The sequence below is a fragment of the Gopherus evgoodei genome, chromosome 1 (genome assembly GCF_007399415.2).
Source record: "Gopherus evgoodei ecotype Sinaloan lineage chromosome 1, rGopEvg1_v1.p, whole genome shotgun sequence".
Lineage (NCBI taxonomy): Eukaryota > Metazoa > Chordata > Testudines > Testudinidae > Gopherus > Gopherus evgoodei.
The window spans coordinates 234253245-234276091 of NC_044322.1; the positions used below are offsets into that span (position 1 = coordinate 234253245).

At 40.1% G+C, this 22847-nt stretch overlaps 1 long non-coding RNA gene across 11 annotated transcripts in view; it reads right to left on the bottom strand.

The window, feature by feature from the left end:
• LOC115637939 overlaps positions 1 to 22847 on the bottom strand; it is a 351855-nt gene that overhangs the window by 58832 nt on the left and 270176 nt on the right. For all 11 annotated transcript variants that reach the window (XR_003997376.1, XR_003997380.1, XR_003997377.1 and 8 more), the window contains one exon: positions 14388 to 14493. This is a non-coding gene — a long non-coding RNA (uncharacterized LOC115637939). The remainder of the gene's footprint in view (positions 1 to 14387; positions 14494 to 22847) is intronic.

Sequence of the window (22847 nt, forward strand, 5' to 3'; positions counted from 1 at the left end):
GTTTTCAATTTCTGATTTCCCTTACACAATCATCATTAAAAATAATCATAATCTTCCAAAGTGCAAATTCCTTTGGTATCCCACTATATGTGTATGAATGAAGAAAGCCAGAAAAGAAACACGGAGATAGGGAGGAAGTGACATTTAAAGAGTCAGAGTCTGTTAAGTAAGATGACTCAACAAATATATTGTGCTGTGTATGTACTGTAAATTTAGCAAAATAAAAGTGTCCAAAGGCCAGTGACTTTCAAAATTACAAATAAAGTTCCATCTAGAATAAAATCAGCATCTTTATTATTTTGTGCTGTCTGTTGCTTTTACTTGAAATATTCAGCTACGTTTGCTAGGGCATTACGTTGAATTTACAGATATTTTGTTATATGCACCATGATCAATATATTCACAAAGGATGTGTCAATATGGACTAGGGGACTGCACATGCAACTGGGAGTCAGTGACTCCTAAAGTCTACTCCTGACTCTGCCCCTGTATGTGCTGAATTCCAGTCTTGAAAGGATGAGGCCCACATTTCATGCATAGTTAAATGCTTTTACTTTATTTTCACCAATAACACTAAGAACTTGGTTCTGAAAATGCTTACGCAAGTGAGTAAAGTTACTCATGTGAGTAGCCCCACTGATGTCCCAGTGGTCCTTCCTGGCTAGTCACCATGATAGTTCCCTAAAAAAGGGTCAGCAACCAAATGAAGTCACTGCCATGACCATGCCCCATCTCTAAAACAACTTCCAATCCTATCACTAACAGCAACCAGCCATGTTAACCTGCATGCTGATCTGCACCCTGAAAGTCAATCAAATCGGCTTCCCCTCTCTTCCTCTCTCTCTGAGTGCCCATGGAATCAATACCAAGCTTAAAGGCCTAGGCTGAATTAGACAAAATTTAAAACCACTGAGTAGGGTCTTACCAAATTTATGGCCGCAAAAACGCGTCATGGACCATGAAATCTGGTCTTTTGTGTACTTTTACCTTATACTATACAGATTTTACGTGGGAGACCAGTGTTTCACAAACTGGGGGACCCAACTCAAAGGGGAGTGTGGGGGCAGGAGGTTACAAGGGTATTGTAGAGGAGTCAGTATTGCCACCCTGACCTGCCTTCAGAGTTGGGTGGCCGGAGAGTGGCGGCTACTGGCCAAGTGCCCAGCCCTGAAGGCAGTGACCTGCCAGCAGCAGCGCAAAAGTAAAGCTGGCAGTGCCATACCATGCTACTCTTACCTCTGTGCTGCTGCTTTCAGCATTGGGCGGCCGCAGAGTGATGGCTGCTGGCCAAGGGCCCAGCTCTGAAAGCAGTAGAGCAGAAGTAAGGGTAACAATACCATACCATGCCATCCTTACTTCTGCACTGCTGCTGGCAGTGGCGCTGCCTTCAGAGTTGGGCTCCCAGCTAGCAGCTGCCCCTCTCCAGCTGCCCAGCTCCAAAGGCAGCACCGTCACCAGCAGAAGTAAGGGTAGCAGTACCTTGACCCCTCCTACAACAATCTTGCAAACCCGCCCCCCAACTCCTTTTTGGGTCAGGAGCCCTACAGTTAAATGCTGTGAAATTTCAGATTTAAATATCTGAAATCATGAAATTTATAATTTTTAAAATCCTATAACTGTGAAATTGCCCAAAATGGACTGTGTTTCTAGTAGGGCCTTACGCATAAGAAATATTACCATGAATAAAAAACAAACAATGGGTACTGATTCACCTCTCAATTGGGGCTTATGCCCACTTAACTCTGTTGGGCCAAATTCTCCTTAATTATAGCAGTGTAAAACAGAAGTACCTTCATCAAAGCCAAAGAGCTAATATGGTGTAAAACTAGCATAAGGGAAAAACTGAAAATATTTCAGGCTCACTGACAGTCGGGCTCATTGACTTCAGTAATATTGCTCTCAGTTTACTCCCATGTAATTGAGACCTGAATCTCACTGTAGCAGGGTGCTGGTGCAAAAGCACCTAATTAGCCCCTGCCCAGTCAGCTCCAATCAAGGGAAGAAGATTGGGGCTGATGGAAAAGGCCTGATGCGGGCCTGAGGATTGGCAACACCTGCTGGCCTGACAAGCCAAGGGCTATAAAGGCTGGGAGGGAGCCAGAAGGTGAGGGGCAGCCAGAGAGAAGTCAGTCAGTGAGGGAACTGGAGGCCTGCTAGCTGAAGGCTGCCTCTGCCTGTAAAAGAGGTTGAATAATCCTGTAAAACTTGTAAATAGATAGACACTGGTGGTGGGATAACTGTAGGTAAATAAAGATGTGGATGTTGCATAACCCTGAAGCCTCTCTGAGCCTTACTGGGGCAGCAAGCGGGTCCCAGGAAGAGGGGTGGATTGTGAACCCTGTTACACTCACACAAAAAAAGGATTAAAAAACCCCACACATATTGCTACAATGTTTGCAGACACTGTTGAATTTTAACATGCATGAGTGGCTGAAAGTGATATGCCTAGAAACTACAAACAAAACTGAATCTATTCCATTCTATTTTAATCATTCAAGCAGAAAGAAATGCAAAAATAAAACACACAGTACATAATGAAAAATAAATCTAATAAATCTAATTTTAAATAAAAATACTTTCATTTTTAATAATTTAAGAGGTTGTTAGTAACACAGTAAATAGATAGGGATGTTTTTTGTTTTAATATATAATTTTAACATGACAACAACTGTTTAAATAGTATTTGCATTCTACATGGCATTTTACTACACAATAATTTTATTCTTATACTTATTATTTCTACCATTTTCACAGAAAATGAAGACTATTAAAAGTAAATTTAATTTCAAAAATTTAAGGCAATGTTCGAGCTACAATGTCTTCTTTATTCTACATCCATCTCTGCTTTATCCAGAACTATTTTCATCTGTAAATAATTCCTTAAGCTATAAATGCACAGTAAGATACATAACATACTGCATAACTGAAATGGCTTCCAGAAGGAGAATGAAAATCCAAACTGTAATCTCCAACTCTGTTTCCCAGTGACACTGAGGCAGAGTTCCACAAATAGCTGGAAAGTTATATTAAATGACTGTCTGATGTCCTGCCAGAGTCTTTGATAGTCGGCCAGAGTACATAGGTCAGATATTGTTTATTTATAGAGAAGATGGGCACTATTTAAATCATCTGAGATTTTAGTAGGTTTTAAATACTGTACTGTACATTACATTTTTGGGAAAAGGGGCACAGATGCATAAGATGACTGTAGGAACATCCCCCTTCCCAGTTAATATGTCAGGAAAGCAATAAAGCACATTAAACTGCATCCTTATTCAGGACAGCACCTAAGCATGTGCTTATCTTTGATCATGTGTATAAGTCCCACTTACTGGTATTTACACCCACACACCCACCCCTGGTACTCCCATAGAAATGTACACATTTATTTAAAAGAACATCTTTATCCCTCCCTTTCTCTCTTCTCCATTTAGATTGAAAAGCGTTTGCAGTGGGGACTGTCTTATTATGTGCCTAGCACAACTGCACCCCGATCTGACTTGGGACAACTAGATGCATAAAATAACTGAATTTCTTTTTCTGCATTTTCAAAGTATATTGAATGGGATGCCTGCTATGGTATGAATAAACAACATGACTTGCACTTTTCTCTGCTATAAAATATTCTGTTTATCATTAGCAGAGTAGCTGGGGGTCAGGACTGTTGGGTTCTGATCCCAATTCTGCCACAGACTCATATTTTGCTTGAGTCATTTTTTCTGCACCTCTGCTCTCCTATCTGTAAAACTGAATATTGCTCACCTTTCTTAGGAAGGTGTCATGTGGTGAAATTACACTCACAAGACACTACAGAATTTGTTTTGCAATCATGGAAAAAGAGTGCATCATGTGATTTCTGTTTTAGGCGGAACTTCTTCAAATATATACAAAGTATGTCAGTAATATCATCAAATCAATCTTTGTTCTGGGTACATAACAAAAACACAGGATTTTTCTATTAATTTAACTTTTTCTTCTGATTTCAACCACATGAAGTACCAAAACAGCATTATTTAATACATTGAACTTTGGTTCCTCCCCACTCCTCCCCCCAGCTCTCATCATATGAACAAGCTGGAAAATTAAAGTGTATTAATGCTTCTTTCTCTTGGCATTGCTTTTATTTTAGCTTTGCAGATTTTCAAACTTGACAGAGTATTTAATAAGACATAATAGAAACTGTGTGTGTCAGTTCCAAGAACGAGAAAAACACTCAGCTTTAACCTGTCTGAAACACAGCAAGCACTTGCAAGAAAGAATCCTAATAGATAGAATTACTTACATCTTGTCTTTGCTAAGATATTTCTAACATTGTATCAGTTCTAACTATGATATTGGGCATTCCCATGAATGCTCATAAAGTCAATGATTTTAAAAGCTTAGTTTTGATTACTATTTTGTAATTATATTTATTTTGATAAAAACAATGTTTTACCAAACTGAAATTTTAATCCATTTCTATTTTGGCTGACAAAAATAGCCTCCAATGTCCCTTCTCATGCACCGAACATGGTAATTTTTGGCCAACTCCATTGTCCCTCTGGTGCTTACTTTTTTCTGGAGTCTTGACATTTTCTGATGGCTATTACCCCAACAATTCACTTCCTTTTGCTTTTCGCTCAACGGTCGCTCACTGTTATATAGTAATTTCACGCTTTGGCAGCTCTAGATATTTCTGATTTCCCCTTTAGTGGCTCCTATCTTTCAATACTGACCACTAGGTGCTCATGGCATTTTCCTATCCTCTTTCAACCTCTCTGCTGTTCTCATTGGTCCCCTCCACAAACACAATAGCTTCCTATTTCTTTTTGAGCTGTTTCCTTCTCTCTCCAACAAAGTCTTGCTTCTTTTAAAAAAATAAATAAATGGTTGATTTTGTGTTAAGGCACTAGGACCCAGGATCTGGATTCATTCCCTGCTTCTGCAACAGAATTTCTGTGTGATCTTGGGCAAGAAAAGAGGGGACAGATTTTCAGAAGAGCTCAGGGCCAGATGAAGTGTCTCTGGGTTGGGATGAAGAATCCTCCCTTGTCGCTGGGAGATGAGGTCTGGAAGCAGCAGAAGGTGGACCAGCTAAACCACTGGAGGAGATCAGTGTATCAGAAAGGTTGACAATCCTTCAGGATTGTCCTGGAGTCTCCAGTTATTAATGATTATGTCATGTGAGGAAACCTCCAGCAATACGCCTAACCAAAACTGGCAATCCTACATACCAGTGCAGTTGGCACTGGATTGGTGTTACCAGGTTAACATTGGCTCTGTCTAGTCTGATTTCCCTATTGACCCTGAGGATCAAGGGAATAGGCCAGGAAAACGTCCTTTAGAAGTTTCTATATATCTCAATGTTTCTGAGGTCCAGGATGGGTCTCAGACTGTTTCTCTTCTTGGATATTAGGAAACATCTGATGTAAAACCTATTTCCTGGTGTTGCTGAGGAACCTCCTCTACAGAACCCTTTAAAAGAAGGGAGCCTATCACCTCCAACAGGAGTTTACAATGAGAGAAACTGTGAAATTGAGGGAGCCTTCTGTGATACCGGATCAAGTAACCATCTCTGATGTTATCTAACACCCAGTGATCAGAAGTAATCTCATACCAGATGTTCAAGAGGAAAGAGAGATCAGACCGAAATGAAGAGAGAGAAGCGTATGGCTGTGAAGCATCCTGTCAAAAGTGATGTTTGGGAGCTAATGGCAAGGATAACATGTGGTGAGGGATCCTACTTCTATACTGTGTACTTTTTACAGGAGCCATTTTAGAAGAGGCTGGAGGTTCATATCACCTCTCAGGTTGGAGACACTATTGTTGTTGAGCAGTGGGAGACTGTTTCTGAAACCAAAAGGCTGTGTAATATGGTTTTCAATTAGTCCTTAGTCCATCCTGTGCTTTGCTGCAAACTGGGCTACCCACATTTGCTATCCTTGCCTGTCAACTGCCCTTGTCTCCAAACCTTCCCATTTCATGTTGATGTAGTTCAGAATTGTTCATTTCCATGTTATTCACCGTCTTCCTCTTTTTCTTCTTGCGTTCTCTGGTAAGCGTTCTTTTTCCATTCTCAGTACATGTCCTAGCCACTGATGTCTTCTTTTGTAGATTATTTGTGAGAGGGTGCCTTGTTCAGTCATTTTTCTGACTTCTTCATTTGTCTTCCTATCTCTATATGTTATTTCCAATATTCTTCTCAGACATTTGTGATGAAATACATTCAGCTTTTGTGTATCTTTCTTGGTAAGTTGCCATGTCTCACTGCTATATGTTATGATGGAGATAATAATTGTTTTGTACATGTTCAGTTTTGTCTTGAGGGAGATGTTTTGAGTTGCCAGATGTTTTTGAGTCTTCCAAATGCAGTGTTTGCCTTCCCGATTCTTCTTATCTCCTCAGAACTAGGACCGTCTTGGCTGATGGTACTTCCAACATATGTAAAATTGTCCACCTTCTCCAGTTTCTCTTCTTCAATTTTAATTTCTGTCCCTGTAGTCACCATTAACATGACTTTACATTTCTTTGCATTGTATCTCAAACCCATCTCTCTATTAGTACTTTTACCTAGTCTGTGAATTTTTGTAGTGCGTTGGCATCTTCATTGACAAGAGCAATGTCGTCAGCAACGTCTAGATCAAATAGCCTTGAATTGTTCCATTGTAGGCCATATGTATCACTGTTGCATTGTTTTAATCCATAGTCGATGACCAGCATAAACTTTAGTAATAGATGCAAATTGGTAGGTGACTCTCTATGGGCTTGTCTAGATGGGATGTTATTATATGATAAGTCAGGGTGTGACTCTGCAACACACTGGTTTGCTGTGCAGTAAAATTCCATGTGGACACTGCCACAGTGCAATAGAAGTTCCAAAGTGCCCATTGATGAAGTACCATTTTAAACAGCAATGTGTCAAAGCGGCATTCTGAAACATTCACTGCTGTGTAAAAGTGTCCACACAGGACATTACTTTACAGCAGGCTAGTTCACTATAGATCCACACCCTGGCTTGCCACACTGTTGCATCCCGTGTAGACAAGTCCTTAGTCTTGATTTTTTCCAGCATCACTTACCACTAAAGAGGTCAGACCCCTCAAAAGTTAGTCCCTTAGTTGGCTTCTGACTCAGTTTGAAGCCAGGCATAATTTTGAAGCCAGAGTATCTTCTCAGAGCTATACCAGTGACCATCTCTCTCACCATTGAATCTGAGATGTCATATATTAACACTGGTGCCAAAGACAATATTGCTGTGTCAGGTTTGGCAGTATGTTAGAGAGATTATGGACTTCTCTGCAGCTTGAGGTCTTCAAACACAATTTGAAGACTTCAATAACTCAGAAATAGGTCAGGGGTTTGTTATAGAAGTGGATGGGTAGGGTTCTGTGGCCTGCTTTGTGCAGGGGGTCGGACTAGATGATCACATTGGTCCCTTCTGACCCTAGAATCTATGAGTCTATGACTTCCAAATTCAGGGCTCCAAAAATATCTGAGGAAGACCCTGCATAATACCTTTCCATTTCCAATGGAGTCTTTGGTTAAGGAAGCCAGATGGGATCTCCAGATTGGGCTGGTGGAACTTTCATGGCCAGTTCTGAGGGGATCCAGTGTTCTTCTGGGATATTTTCGTTTGAAGCCAGAGGTGAATATCACTGCGTAGAGTCAAGCAACAGAGGCAATGCTAATAGTATCAATGGAGGGGCGGTGTTCTCTGATAAGAGGAGAAATCGACTGTGTCAGAGGTATTAGCACTGGTCAGGTAGCTATATAATTAAGCAACAGAAACTGACTTGAGGATTGAGTGCCAAGCGTGACAACCAGTAAGGAGTCCCCAAAGGAAACATGTGCCAGTGGCAGAAATGCAGAGTGATGCTTCCTCCTCTTCTCCTCCTTGGACTCTCTGGAACATGTAGTCTTCTTTTGCACCAGAGCAGCAACAGCCAGAGACCGGAAATCTGCCTTTTGGTTATGGTGTCGACTTTAAAGGTGCCAAAGGAGGCTGCAGTGCCAGTGGCAGTGCCGATAAGAGATTTCAGTACTGCTGCAGACTGTCTAGATGAAGCTTGCAGTGCTGGACCATGTCAGGTGGGAAGCTTAGCTGCTAATGCTATTTTGCTTTGGAGAGGTGGATCTCAGGTCTGATACTGAGCCTAGTGTATAGAAGAGGAGTGCACTCCCTTAAGTAGTCTGAATTGATGATGTCATCCTAGCACAAGTGCATCCTAGCTACTGCATGCTCTCCCCGGTAAACCTGGCTTTTCTATACAGTTCCATAGCTCAACACCAGAGGAATGAATTCTATTAGTGGGAATGCACAGAGGACCTTGAAGAATAAATTTAATTTCTTAACTTCCCCATATAATTAAAATATTGAAGAGCCTTTATATTCCTTGTTGCTAATTTCCATAATATATCCTTTTTACCACATCAATATCCTTTCTACAAGAGTGTGCACAATACTCTTCTGCATAGTGAGGTAGTGAATGACTAGAAATAGTTAAACTGGCTGTAATAAAATAATGGAAACATTACCCCAAACTCAATCTCAGCCTCACATTTTGGGTTCGAATGAATGTTAATTACAGGTAGTCAAAAAATCAATAAGAAATGTTAAGGGCATTTTTCAACAATTTTTACTGTCTTTTTAAAAATTTGGTCAAAAGTTTTTCATTGTCCAAACGTTTCTAAATAGCCCCATAACTGGGTGTAAAAGCATTTTTTTAAACAAAACTTTTGATTAAAAAATGTCAGGTGTTCCTGTTCACTGAAAATAATTTTTTTTGACAAAAATAATTGAAAACTTAGAAAATTTCAACCAGTTTTATTCATTATGCAAGTATTCCATTTCAATTCAGTCTTGTTTTCATAACACTGCACTTTCATTGATTTTTAAGACCAGAAAGGGTCATTATGATCATCACAGGCCATATATTTCACCGATAATTCACTTCTTGGTTCTTGAAAGGACAAGAAAACAGAACTGATGGAATAACATGAGAAAGACAATTCAGTCTCTCTCGCAGTATTCCCAGCATTACCAGAAGCAGATGACACCAAAAATCTCATCAGAGAGCCTGTTCTTAAAAGACTACCAATCTAATTTTGCAAACTCAACGGATTGAGCTAAATAGCCAAACTTCTTTATACTTCTCTGAACAGACCATCTGAACCATGAAGAAAGGGCAGTAGGGTTTGATTAAAAATATGGGAAATGGGGGAAGGAGGACACAGAGATATCACAAATAGTATGTGCCATTTAATAAACGTTAGGACAGTTAAGAGTTTGTTTTTATTTTTTAGGTAGAAATTTTAAAATGCTGGATTTTATAATGGATTATAATTCTACCAACTGAATTTGCCTTTAAGTAGACTTGGCAATCAATATTGCCATTTATAGTCCATAATAAACGCTTTGGTTGCACTGCAGCACAAAGGAGGTAGTCAATTACTTGGAAAAATGCTTTCAGTTTTGGTAAGGGGAGGTAATTTTTAACATTTTAAGGAAAAGAGTGCATTGTTTAGACTGAAGATGAGAATTTCGCCTTGTCTTTGGTCTAAACAATGCAATAGTTTCTTTAAAAGGTTAAAAATACCTTCCATTATCTAAACTGAAAGCATTTTTCTGAGGTTTTGGCTAGGCAGGGTTATTGCGAAGGGGTTAGGTATTTCAGTGATTTATTTCACCTGAAGTTAAAGTAACACTGGTTAATGTTTCTTTGTTTTTAGAAATTTAGGGGGAGAAATCTAACTTTTTTAAGTTTGGTGTCCCACCACTCATATCTTTTTGATTCTAGTTCTCCTAACGCTTAAACCAAACTTCCTGCTTTACACAGAGGTCCTATTGGAAATGCAACCACATGGAGATAGATGAGAAAAAGAGGTCTGGATTGAGAAGCTTGTGGAAGCCAGCAGCAATGATACAAATTCTGAGGCCAGATTCGGTGCTGCATCTCTCAGGAGGCAAAGATGACTTTATCTTTGTGCCTCCTGACTTCCAGGCTGTTGTGGATACCAGCATGACCCCCAATGAAAATTAGAGCCTTCAGTTTATAGAAGTTTTATCCAGCTTCTTATGAGCTGCTCCAAAACCCAGAATCGCTGTGGAGGACAGTGTTGGGATGTTATTACACTCCTCTGCTGGTGGTAGTCTACTGAGGAACTCTGTAGCCCTCTTATGCGGCCCAAGTATTGTAAAGAGGCCACAGCAGGGGCTGTAATCTGACTCCTGATCTTTAAAATTTGATCCTGCAGTGGGATCTGCTAGTGAGTGGACTCTGCAGAGGGGTAGGGATCTGTGCTATTTTGCAGGAATTGCACCTTTGGCATACACTAAATGTTAATGCTATCCAAACAATTTCATTAGAGGAATTTCCAAAGCAAGATCACAATTTAACACGTAAATCAACACCGCTGCACTATTTTAAACTCTGGACTTTGTAAGAGGTTCTTATTGTTAATATAATTGGAGTCCTGCAACAAATGCAATTTTGAGACTAGCAAACTACGGTTAAAGTCAGTGCAGGTTATTTTGAAAGACATTGAGCAAGGGTTTGATAATTTAGGACTAGAAGCGGTTTTTCACAATAACTAGGAACAGTTATTAAGGTCAATAGTTCAGAAAACCAATAATCTTTTTAGGACTATTAAGTGATTTAAATAAAATGCACTGATGGGGTGACAATATACTCATTGTAAATTATTAATGTCCCAAAATTACTTTAAGTAAATTATTGTGAATCAGAACAACAGGGCATATAATCTTGTTGTATCATAATTGTATTTTATTTAGAGAAATGGATACTGAGATACAGTTAAGAAATAAAAACTGTTCATGATGACAAATATTGTTAACTAATATTTTTGCTGAAAGGAAAAAAGTAATTTGTTTTCTGCAGTAACGTGTTACTCATAATTTTACTGGGCTGGCCTGATCACCAGTCAAAATTCAAACATTACAAATCTCCTAGTGCTGTAACCATCCTCTCATAGCACATTAAGTAACATTGGAAATTAATCATGCAAATTATTTTGTGCTTGAACTGACAACCAATTTTACCACCTGTAGATATGGTGTGTGTGTTTTGTTTTAGGTTACTGGCTATTCTCATATAATATTCTTCATATTTATTGTTTTTCTTTCTGCTTCAAATTGTAGCTTCTACTCAAGAAATTACAGAGAGGATTCGTACAGTAATTTTTGCATTATAATCACTTTGTAATTGACATGTGACTGAATATTTTTTATAAATAAAGGCCCAACATTTAAGATTGATTTAGACATGATATAATCAAGCTTACTTGAGAAAAATTATAATACTCTAGTATTCCTTTTCAAAGTTTACACTACAGGGTTTTGGCAACAATTGCTCACTGTGCTAACATGGGTGCAACTCCAATAGTGGGCGTGAGAGTGCAGAGGAAGCTCTTAAAGCCTCTGGCATTTTTAACACCTTGTTTTTTAGACTTGCTTTGAGGAGGGCTAGACAACTTAGTGGTAAAAATACTGGCAGGCTGTGGGAGCTTTATGGTGTTAATGGCCTGGTTTACCTGAGACTTCTTGTATTAGCAAAACTGGGTAAGTTATGGATGGAGTGCTCACCGTTCAGCTTTCACTCTCAATTTGTTCTGTATTGTTATTTTTAATTATTTCTGTATGGTAGTCCCTAAAGACCCCCAACTGAAATTATTGCTCGATCCTGACAGGGGCATATGAACATATAGTGAGGAACAGCTCCTGGTCCAAAGTCTAAACTTTGCCTAAACAGAGAAGAGAGCGACAGAGGATAGAAAGGGAAAATGAGGCACAGAGAGGTGAAGTGACTTGCCCTAGGTCACACAGCAGGTCAGTAGCAATCTCAGGAGTAGAACCCAAGTGTCCTGAATTTCAGTCCATTGCCTAACCAAGTGAACCATTCTGCCTGTTCCTTATTTCAACAGGTTTTGATTGAGAATCTTACTCTTTAAAATATTTTTGGTATTTTAATAAAATAACACATCTTGATACATTTAAGCTTCTGATCACAGGAAGGAAACTGGGTGACATCCCAGACCGATTTCAGATCAATCCATGGTATTATGTGGTGTCTCAATCCCAGAACACTTTCACGTTTAGGTGAGTGAAACAGCTACTCCCAGTGTGTGACAGATCCACAATAACTGACATGCAATGACTCACAATACCAAGGAAGCCCCATGATATGCTTTGCCAAAGATGGTATGTTTTAGTCAAGGAGTTACAGAAGTACACTGTACTCTGTGGTATAAAGGTCATGGAAGTCCCAGTGTGCAAAGGAGGGTGATGCTGCCCATAAAGATGGGCAAGAAGACAATACTGAGTTCCACCTTCCACAGGATGACAATGGACTCCACAGTGGATGTGGGTTCTGGGTTATTTTTTATTAATAATATTATATAGCAGTTTCATCTATAAATCTCAAGTACTTTACAAAGGGAAAGTAAGTATCAATATTCCCATTTCTGAGATGGGGAATCTGAGGCTTAGAGAGATGAAGTAACTTGCCTCAAGTGACACAGTATAATAATGGCAGAACCAAAAACAGTACCCAAGTCATCTTTTCAAGCCCAGTGCCGTATCCACGGGAGCACACTTCCTCCATATATAGTCAATAAAATATGAATACAAAAATAGCAGGCATTCCAGTACTAACTGATTATGAATATTTGTTTGATTCCTACATTACACATGGTGTGAGCCTTCAGATACGTACTACTGCATGCTTCTTAGGTGCCAATATGCGTTACAACTTTTTAATTACAGTGTGTTTTAGATAATAGCAACATATCTTAACTGCACTTCATTATGAAGTATGTTGTTTTGTTTAAAACACCTAATAAAAAAGAACACTGTGCTTAGAATACAAGGTTGAAATTTTTAGTAAAAAACTGATCTTCTACGCACTCCTTATTGACTTGAAGTTCATGGAATCATTTTATGCTACTTTTGTATAAAAGAGTTGACTCTGTGTATTGCACTGAAGAGACACTCAAGAAGTAAATTGTTCAGTATTAATAACCAAACTTCACTAAGTGCTACACACACATTTAACTGAATCTTGATGAGGCTTAAAAATAATACTATAGAATCAACTGTCAATTTCTTTTGTTTCTTGTCCTCAACCTGAGATTGTCCTGATTAACTGTAAGTTCTATCTAAGTCCCTGATCCTGAAAAAACTTACACATGGGTTTAATTTTAATCATGTGAGCAGTCTTATATATTACAATGAGGCTATTCACTTGAGTTTAATTAATCATGGATGAAAATATTTGCAAGATTTGGGCCTAATTTTCTAGCATATAACCTTATTCAAAAACTATTACTGCTATATTTAGAATATCAATAATAATAAGTTAGAGTGTGCACTTATATAGCACGGCTTTCATCTCAGGATGTCAAAGAGCTTTGAAAATAGGGTCATTATTACTATTCTTATTTTACGAATAAAACACGCAGATTGAATAGATTACTGTTTCAAACTGATCACTCTACTTTTCCCTATTAGTAACAGTAAAACAAAATTCTAGTTTGGTATAATCCAGTGGTTAACAACCAGTGGTACTTCTTTGCAACTTACTCCTGGCATAACTTTCATACCCTAATGATAAACCTCTGCTCTAGGGCCTGAAGTCCTGCAACTGCCTAACTCCCATTCAGTTGAGTGTGCACTAACGGGTCAAATTCACCTCAGTGCAGATGCCCTTTGCACCACTTAAACCCCCACGGAAGTCCTTAATGCACAGCTTTAAGCTGGGTTTTAGGTGGTACACAGGCCATTGTGCTGCCCTCTGTATTGAAATGCATTTCACCTTAATCCACTGGTTTAACTTGGGACGCTCCAAACCCTTGTTACACTTAGGACCTGATCTCCACTGTGTTCAATGGGCACTAACTTGGCCATTAGTAGTAACAGGGAACCTAGTGAACTCTGTTTAAGTGAGAGTCAGAAAAGAGACTAGCTGACCCACCCATTCCTGAGATGCCTCTGCTATGCTCATAGGAGTGAAAGGTGGTACAAATGTATTCAGCTAGTTAAGTATACATAGATATCACTGAATATCCACAGAGGTCCTAATCTGTTGAGTTTTAAGACACTTATATAAGAAAAAGCCCCAAATATTGGGACTGACCCTATAAAATCAGGACATCTGGTCACCTTAAGTAAAACAATAATCATAACAAAAATCTTAAAATACACAGGGGTATTTAGACTAAATAGCCCTAGTTTTTCTCCTTTTCAGAGTATTTCCATTCATTTATACTGTATTTCATCATTACTATTCATGAGTTAATGGAAGCAGTTCTCTTCAAGCTCGTTATCATATGTGCTTGTATAGTGCCCAAAACCATGCATACAGTATTGGTGTGTATAGTAAGCTCAAAAATACCTGAAAGCCTCTCAATGGATTCTCAGGAGCCTTTTCTTTGTGTGCCTTGATTTCATCTTGCCAAATAACTACTGCATCTTTTTGGGTGCAATCTGAGACAGACATACTGTGGGGAAGGGAAAAATCAAACTTAGTAAATGTGACTTTGGTAGGAATTTAAAGAAGATCTAAAGCAAAAGCCGACATATCATAAAATAAATATTTAAATCCTGTTCCGTCCTCCCTACTGTCTGTTTCACTGACCCAACATTTCATGTGGAGCAGATAAACAAGAAACTCTAAACAAGTTGTGTTGTTTCATAGAGAAGGATGTTTTCTTTCAAGCATCTGGATTCTAGCAAAATACACTCAACCCTAATTAGGGTGACCATATTTCCCAAATGGAAAATGGGGCCACTCATTCAAACCCTGCTGGCCCCCTCTCCACTAGGATATCTCTGATCGATTAAACCTTGCTGGCCTCCAAGCCAGGCTTTCACTGGTCGATTGAACCCCCCTGCCAGGCTATTGCTGGTTGCTGAACCCTCCCGGCTGTCTCCCCCTCTGCATGGGGCTGGCATCTCCGCTCGCCTCCCACACATTCCTCTAACTGCACTGCACCCCACTTTTTTGGCAAAAGTGGGCATTTGTCCCTTTTGCTCTGGCAAACTGATCAAGCTGGCAAGAGCAAATGGGCCAAATGCCCACTTTTGCCAAAAAAAGTCAGGATGTCCAGGACAAGGTTTAAAAAAGGGACTGTCCTGGCCAAAACTGGAAGAATGGTCACCCTAACTCTAAATAAAAATGTTTCCATTCTAGATTCACCTTTTCAGACAAAAGTCTTCCTCTGAGTTACCTTGATAAAGAGGCCGAATACTCTGTCAGTGTAAATTGGTACTGCTACATTGACTAGAATAAAGCTGCACCAGTTTAAACCAGCAGACAATTTGGTTCCTAGGTGTGTAACAATCTGTGCAGTATTTCTTTAACTAGGTGAAAGTAAGCACAATGTAGAAGATATTAGGTTTACTATTACTGTAGAAGCGTTCCGTGTTCTCTCTAAAGTAACTAAGAATTGTCTGCTTAATTTTTCTTAAAAGGATTAATTCATCAATGTATTAGACAAAGACTAGTCGACTATATCTCTGTATAACAGCTGCACACAGATTTTGAGAAGAATGTAGATGAGGAAATGTCCTCATGTGTACCTCTGTTTTTCTTTCTCCACCCCATTCTTTAATGACTTTTTTTCCTCCAAACTGTTCTCTCATCCATCAGTGGGACTGGTGCCATGGTGACCATACTTTTGATGGCTGGTCTGGATACGGCTACTTCAGAAATCAAGTCAACTTTGCTACTCTCACTGGTACATCGGTGAAACCCACTGCCATTAGGCGATCTGGCTGGCGCAACTGTTACCCATGTATTATAAACCTTCTTAGATTGTTTGCATGGATCTACCTGTGTCAGAAGGAACTGTATACACAAGGTATCACTTTATGACTTGTAACATTTTTTTTAAAAAATCATGATTATTATAACTGCTTATCTTTAAATAATATTTGCCAACACATTTACTATTATCAATTAATTATCATTCTAAATTACAGAAATGTCAAGAAAAGGGAAATGTATTAATTGTGGATAATATTTAGGTTCTTCAACCTTTTTTAAAAAAAGAGTTGGGTGAAGTTTAGTGCTAATTAAAGTTGAACAGCACTAGTTACAGGCAGGTGCCATATAAACAGGAACTTTATAGCCTCCCCCAGTGGGAATCAATCCTAATCTGCAACACACCTGCTACTGCAGGTCTGGACCTCTCTTCATCAGCAAGTGCCAGTCACAACAGACTGTATAGTGATTTGTTATGTGTTCAAAGATCACACATGATTTAGGCCTAATTTAAATCTAGCTTTAGTGGTGAAAGTCTGATGTGTCAACTCACAGCTTCAGCTACCCTGGTGAGCTTTCTTTTCATTCCTTCAAAACACATTTTGCTTTTGGCAATTTCTAAATTTGCAAACAAACATATATATTTAAAATGTATTTTTAAAGAATTACTGTGCATGTGAAGTACTTTTCAAAAAAGCTTTCATTGCATCTTTGTTATTTTGGATTAGTCTCACACATTCACACAGGCCTAAAGTTTTCAAAAGGGACGAGTGATTTTGGGAGTATCACTTTGTGGATGCTGAACTTGAGATATTTTAAGGGGAGCTAAAGAGGGTGTTAAGCAGCTTCTAAAGATCAGGCCTTTTTAAGGCATCTCAAATTGGATACTCAATGTCACTCATTTCTCTGTAAAATATAAGCCACGATATTATGTAATGGCTCTGAAGTAGCTATTGCAAGCAGTATATAAATAGCTTTACATCTTAGCACCACAGGGGCTTTCAGTGCATTTTATTTACTTAGGGTCCAAGTCTGCCCTTATTAACAGCTATAAACCTCATTGACCTAGGCGGTGAGACAGTAGAAGAACTGGGGAGGTAAAGGAGAGGGTGTGGCCTGGATTGCTAGAGGGAGCCTACAGAGAAGATTTTTATGGTTGTCAGCTTTTTCTATAAAGAAGAGGGGAAGAGGCAAGCCATGGGGCATAGGAACACTTGACAAAGCCATAAAGTAACCCATTGAGGCTCAGAAGCACCAATGTTCTTAAGGATTATCAAAGATGACTTCCCATCTAGGATACAAGAGGGAGAAGAAGAAGAAGAGGTTATTCACCTTACAGAATAACTACAGTGATTGCAAAAGAGTGAATAATCTCTTCTTTGAATAGTGATCCCTATGGGTGCTCCACTTCAGATGACTTCTGAGCAGTATCCCCAGAATGAGGAGGGAGCTTCGAAACAGAGCCCGGTACTAAATACAGAACTTCACTGCCAATTGCCACGTCATATCTAGAGGCATGGAACAAGGCACAGTGTTTGGAGAAAGTATGTACTGAAGACCACCTGGTGGTTCTGCAGATCTTCGTTACTGGAACATCTTTAAGTAGGGCCATAGACAGTGATTGTGACCTTGCAGTATGGGCTAATACCCCAGCAGGAGGCTGGGCATTGGCAGTGTCATAGCAAGCGATAATACACCCTGAAATCCACCTTGGTAGAAACAGTGGATCCATTAGATCTATTTGCAATGAAGATAAAAAGTTTAGGAGACTTCCAAAATGCTTTGATCCTATCTAGATCTTCTGACTTCTAAGGTATGGAAAGAAGCTTCCTGTCCCAGAGCTATGTGGTTTCACAGAAAAAAATGATAAATGGATAGTCTGGTTCAGGCAAAATTTGGACAACACCTAACATACAAATTTTGAGTGTAGACATAGGGAAAAAACTTGTCCTTGAAGAATACCATAAAGGGAGGCTCCACCATCAAGGTCCCAATTTCTCCAACTCTTTCAGCATATTGAAAAGGCTATTGAAAAGGTTTTTGAAATGTAATAGCTATTAAAAAGGCCTTCTTCATAAATAGATTCAGTAAGGAACAGTTCAAATGGGTTCAAATGGGAGTCTTGTGAGACCTCTGAGAACTAGATTAAAGTCTCAAACTGAGGGGTGGTCTATACTTGATGGAAGAGGTTCCCCGTCCTTTAATGAAGCTTACTATTGTATGATGAGAAAATACAGAGAAACCCTTTAACTGGAGAATCAAAGTCTATTACTGCAGCCAAATGAACCTTGATCGAGCTACTTGATAAACCTGTTTTCTTCAGGTGTAGCAGGTAATCCAGGACAAGCAAAAGTGAAAGAAGATTCAGGTGTGAATTTTCACATCAATAGCTAAATCATTTCCACTTCTGTAGGTAATTATTATTGTTAGATTCTTACCTACTGTTTTATAACACCTGCTGTACCTATTCAGAACAAGCAGATTTTATCCCCATAAGCCATCAAGGAGCCATGTCTTGAGGGAGGGAAGTTCCAGTTTGGTATGAAGCACTTGGCCAGTGTCTTGTGAGAGGAGACAAGGAGTGCACAGATAATTGTTTGCTGGTCCAGCAAACAATCAAAACAAGTAAGGATACCATACTTGTCTTGGCCACATTGGGACTATCAGGATAATCCTGGCTTTCTCCTGCTTGATTTTGTTCATCACACTTAAAATTAGAGGTATTGGCGGAAACATGTAATACAGGCCCTTCAGCCAAGAAAGGAGGAATCAGTCCCCAAGGGATTAGAGGCCAAATCCCTTCTTGGACAGAACAGACGACACTTCCTGTTTCTAGTGGTGGCAAACATGCCCACTTCCAGGCACTCTCAAATCTGAAATATTTCATCTAGGATTCATGGATCCAATGCCCATTAATAGTCCTTGGAAAAGCACCTGTTGAGGGCATTGGCCACGGAGTTTTGTACTTTGGAAAAATACTCCGGTTGGTGTTGCTGACTGGAGTGGTATCTGAAGTGAGTTTGCCACTTGTTTAATGAGATCTTGGCCTAAAGTCATTGGCCACACACAGTGGCGGGGGCATTGCCGCTTTGTCTGGTGATGATGAGATGATGGCAGTTTGAGGGGTAGCTTTCTTATCTGCCTTTGTATCCTGTGTCTCAAATGTCTCCTCCTGCCGGAGAATGGTCTGAAATGGGTAGAGATTGTGTCTCCCTATCATTCCAGTGAGCTAAGCTCGGCGTCCTCAAAAACTGTTGTCTGTAAGCAGCCCCGGGGTCCCAGTATGCCCATTGTGGAGTTCCATAAAGGAGAGAAGGTGACAGCCATTAAATTTGTTCCTGTCATTTGTGTTAACTTCTCTGGGCTTCCTCCTTGTCTCTGTGATCAACACAGAAGGGGGTGAGTGGGTGACCCCTGCACAGAAATAGAAAATGTTGAATGGGCCGAAAGGAGGCTAAGCTGAAAGTGGTGGCGAGCCAGGAAGTACTGGTGACATATGAGTGTCCAGTGACTGAGCAAGTCTCAGTACTGAGAGGCATTCGGTACCTATGTGCAGTGGAGACCACAGTTCCTATGCTACAGTTAAGTCCTTTGAGTACCTACATTCTTTAAGTACCAAATGGAATGATGATCACTCTCAAAGTGAATGGCACCAAAAGTTTAGATTGCTCTGACAAAGGCTTCGACAGAGGCGGATGCTTTGATTTACACGGTACCCAGGGATTCCTCAAGGTGGGTACGAGACAGGATTGTGTCCAGTGGTATTGGTCTGGAGGAATGTCTCTCCTTGATGCCCCAACACACCCAGATGGTACCAAAGATTTCTCAGAGTCTTGTTTGCTCTTAGAATATCGATGGGGTTTCCTGGCTCTGCGGGTACTAGAGAAACCTGTAGCCTGAATGTTACTGGACAGAGAAGTCAACAGCTCTGAGACCCCAGACCCAGTGAGAGATTGAGTTCTTTTAAGAACAGACTCCTTGCGAGGTGTGTCAGAGCTCCGCTTCCTGGGACCTTTGGAAGTCTCTGAAACCTTCCCTTTTCTGGGGCAGTCTAAGCCAATGTCAGCAGCTTGCTGGATCTGCCAGGAAACCGATGTACAGGGGAATTCTCCTGACCTGGCTCTGAAGCAGGGTGAAGGGAGCGCTGCATCATAAGAAGCCTCAGCTTGCTCTCTCAGTTCTTCTTCTAGCCCTGGACTTAAGGGCTAAACAGAAGCTACACTTCTGTGGAATGTGTGGCACTCCCAGGTAGCGAATGCACTTGGAGAGGCCATTGCTAACAGGGATGGTGTCTCAGCAAGTGAGGAAGTGTTTGAACCCTGGAAAGCCAGGAATACTTTCCCAAGAGGAGGACAAAGGAAAAAAATGTTGCACTTTCACTAGTAAAACCAAACTAACAACTATACTAAGCTAAACTAATACTAAAATGTTAATAGATGAGACACGCTCAAGTCAGACATACCAGAGCTCCTTCCCAGGCCAAGGTGGTTGAGAAGAAAGTCAAGGGCAGTTTGGCCCATGCAGCTCTATATAGCCTCAAAGTGGGGCACAAGGATGTGTAGGGTGCATGCACGGGCTGAACAGACATTGCTAGTGAAAATCTCCAATCATGGGATACGTGCACCTGAAGCGGAACACCCAGAGGAACACTGCTCAGAAAAAAAGGGGACTTAGGGCTTCTGCGTCCGGATCGATGGGGAGCCAACCCCATACTCCCTGCACTGTACAATCTGTTGCTGTGTACCCCCCAGTTAGTATAAATGATAAAGTGCAGCCTAATTAACCACATCCACATCCTCCTGTTTCTCTTCCAGTGTGGATGGACAATTGTACTGACTGTCATACTCCTGCTGCTATGTATTCTACCATTGTGCGGATGTTTGTATATCTCATCCTCATGTTTGCAACCATACCAAAAGCTGGCAAAGTTCCAGTGTTGCAGTTGTTCTTCATGTGCCTTTTCAGGCACATTGCAAAATACATAAGCAACAGCCTCTAAAGCAACATTAGTTATGCTGTCCAATAGAGGAAAAGCCCAAAGGCCAAGCTGATCCAATGGGTCAGCATACAAGAGGGTCTTGCTAGTTTACTGGGAACACTGATACCCCATCCCTCAAATTTACATGAGTCAACCGGTGATTTGCTTTGGCACTCCTCATGCAAGGCAAATTAATTTATTGGCAAGGATACACAAATGCATATTTTAACTAACAATTTCTTCTGCTTTACACTGCAGGAATCTACCCACAAATTCCAAACTGTAACCTCTCAAAAATTCCTTCCTCTCCAAGCTCCATAACGTAGACACAAAATATTAGAAGGCACGTGGTCATAGCACTCTCTATGTATCTCTCTCTGCATAGAGTTTAAATAGCCTAATACTGGCTTTATTACATGTTGATATAATACAGTGCAACCTTGTTTATCAAACCCTATGCTCCAAAAATACTACTATATTCAAAAATAGAGCAAACTTTCTAATTATGAGAAGTGTCCAGGTACCATGTAGAAGAAGCCCCAAAATCTACTGTTTGAATCAAAAAGTCCTTCTTTGTCTACAAACATGCTATCAGTTCTGTTGTAGATATGTATTTTGCAAATGCTTTACCTTGCCCTCTCTTCCTTTTTCCTGACCTGATGCTGTCATAAACAGATAGTAAGGGTTCATGTCTCTTTCACCTGAAACACCTGACCAGAGAACCACTCAGGAAACTGGATTTTTTTCAACTTTGGGTGGATGGGAATTGTGTCTCTGAGTCTTTTGTCTGTCTGCCTGCTGTCTCTGAGCTTGGAGAGTAGTTCTGTTTTCTAGTCTTCTGTTTCTAAGTTAAGGACAAAGAGATCAGATAGTAAGTTCTAGGGTTTCTTTTCTTGGTATTTGCATGAATATAAGTGCTGGAGTGCTTTGATTTGTCTTCTTTTTTGAATAAGGCTTTTATTCAATATTCTTTTAAGCAATTGCCCCTGTGTTGTATCATCTTAATACAGGAGAGAACATTGTATGTATTTTTCTTTCTTTTTTATATAAAGCTTTTCTTTTACGACCTGTTGAAGTTTTCTTACTTCAGGGAAATTGAGTCTATACTCACCAGGGAATTGGTGGGAGGAAGAAATCGGGGGAGATCTGTGTGTTGGATTGCTAGCCTGATTTTGCATTCCCTCTGGGGGAATAGGAAAGTACTTTTTGTTTCCAGGATTGGGAACAGAGAGGGGGGAGTCTCTGTGTATTTTCACAGAGCTTGTGTCTGTGTATCTCTCCAGGAGCACCTGGAGGGGGGAAGGGAAAAGGATTATTTCCCTTTGTTGTGAGACTCAAGGGATTTGGGTCTTGGGGTCCCCAGGGAAGGTTTGTTCAGGGGGACCAGAGTGCCCCAAAACACTCTAATTTTTTGGGTGGTGGCAGCAAGTACCAGGTCCAAGCTGGTAACTAAGCTTGGAGGTTTTCATGCTAACCCCCATATTTTGGACGCTAAGGTCCAAATCTGGGCATAAGGTTATGATAGATGCCAATGAAACACTTCACCTCTGAATGAGAGAGCAGCTGAGCAGGCCAACATAGGTACTATGGTAGTGGGATTATAGCAGAAGATAGAGTGGCAAAAGTAAAATACCTGTGGATTTTATCCACTGTAATACTATTTACACAGCATGTTCCCTTTCTGAACCTGATCGGCTACAGAAGGCTCATTACTCTTTTCACAGCAACTTTTCATTTAAAAAAGGGACTACAAGTTCTGTTGGTGTGTAACATACACCTCTGTTGGAAGAATCTAAGTTTCATTTTCCTGACATGATTATTCTGCATTCAGAACTTGCAGTTACGAGCATTTCTTATTAGAAGTAACTTGATAGGATTGCTTCTTTCTGAGGCGCACGTATTTTCTTTTTTCTCCAAGCTAATTTGCTGAGCTGGAAGGAGAAATTGCTCACTACCAAGTCCTGACTGTAAATGTTCTATGCAGCAGTAAGCCAGGCTAGCTTTCTACAAAAGCAAATTCTATTTAGGAATATCTCTTACAACTGTCTGGAGAAATAAAATTTCCTTGAGACATTTCAGTAGATACTTTGCTATAGCTCTTTTAGCAATCA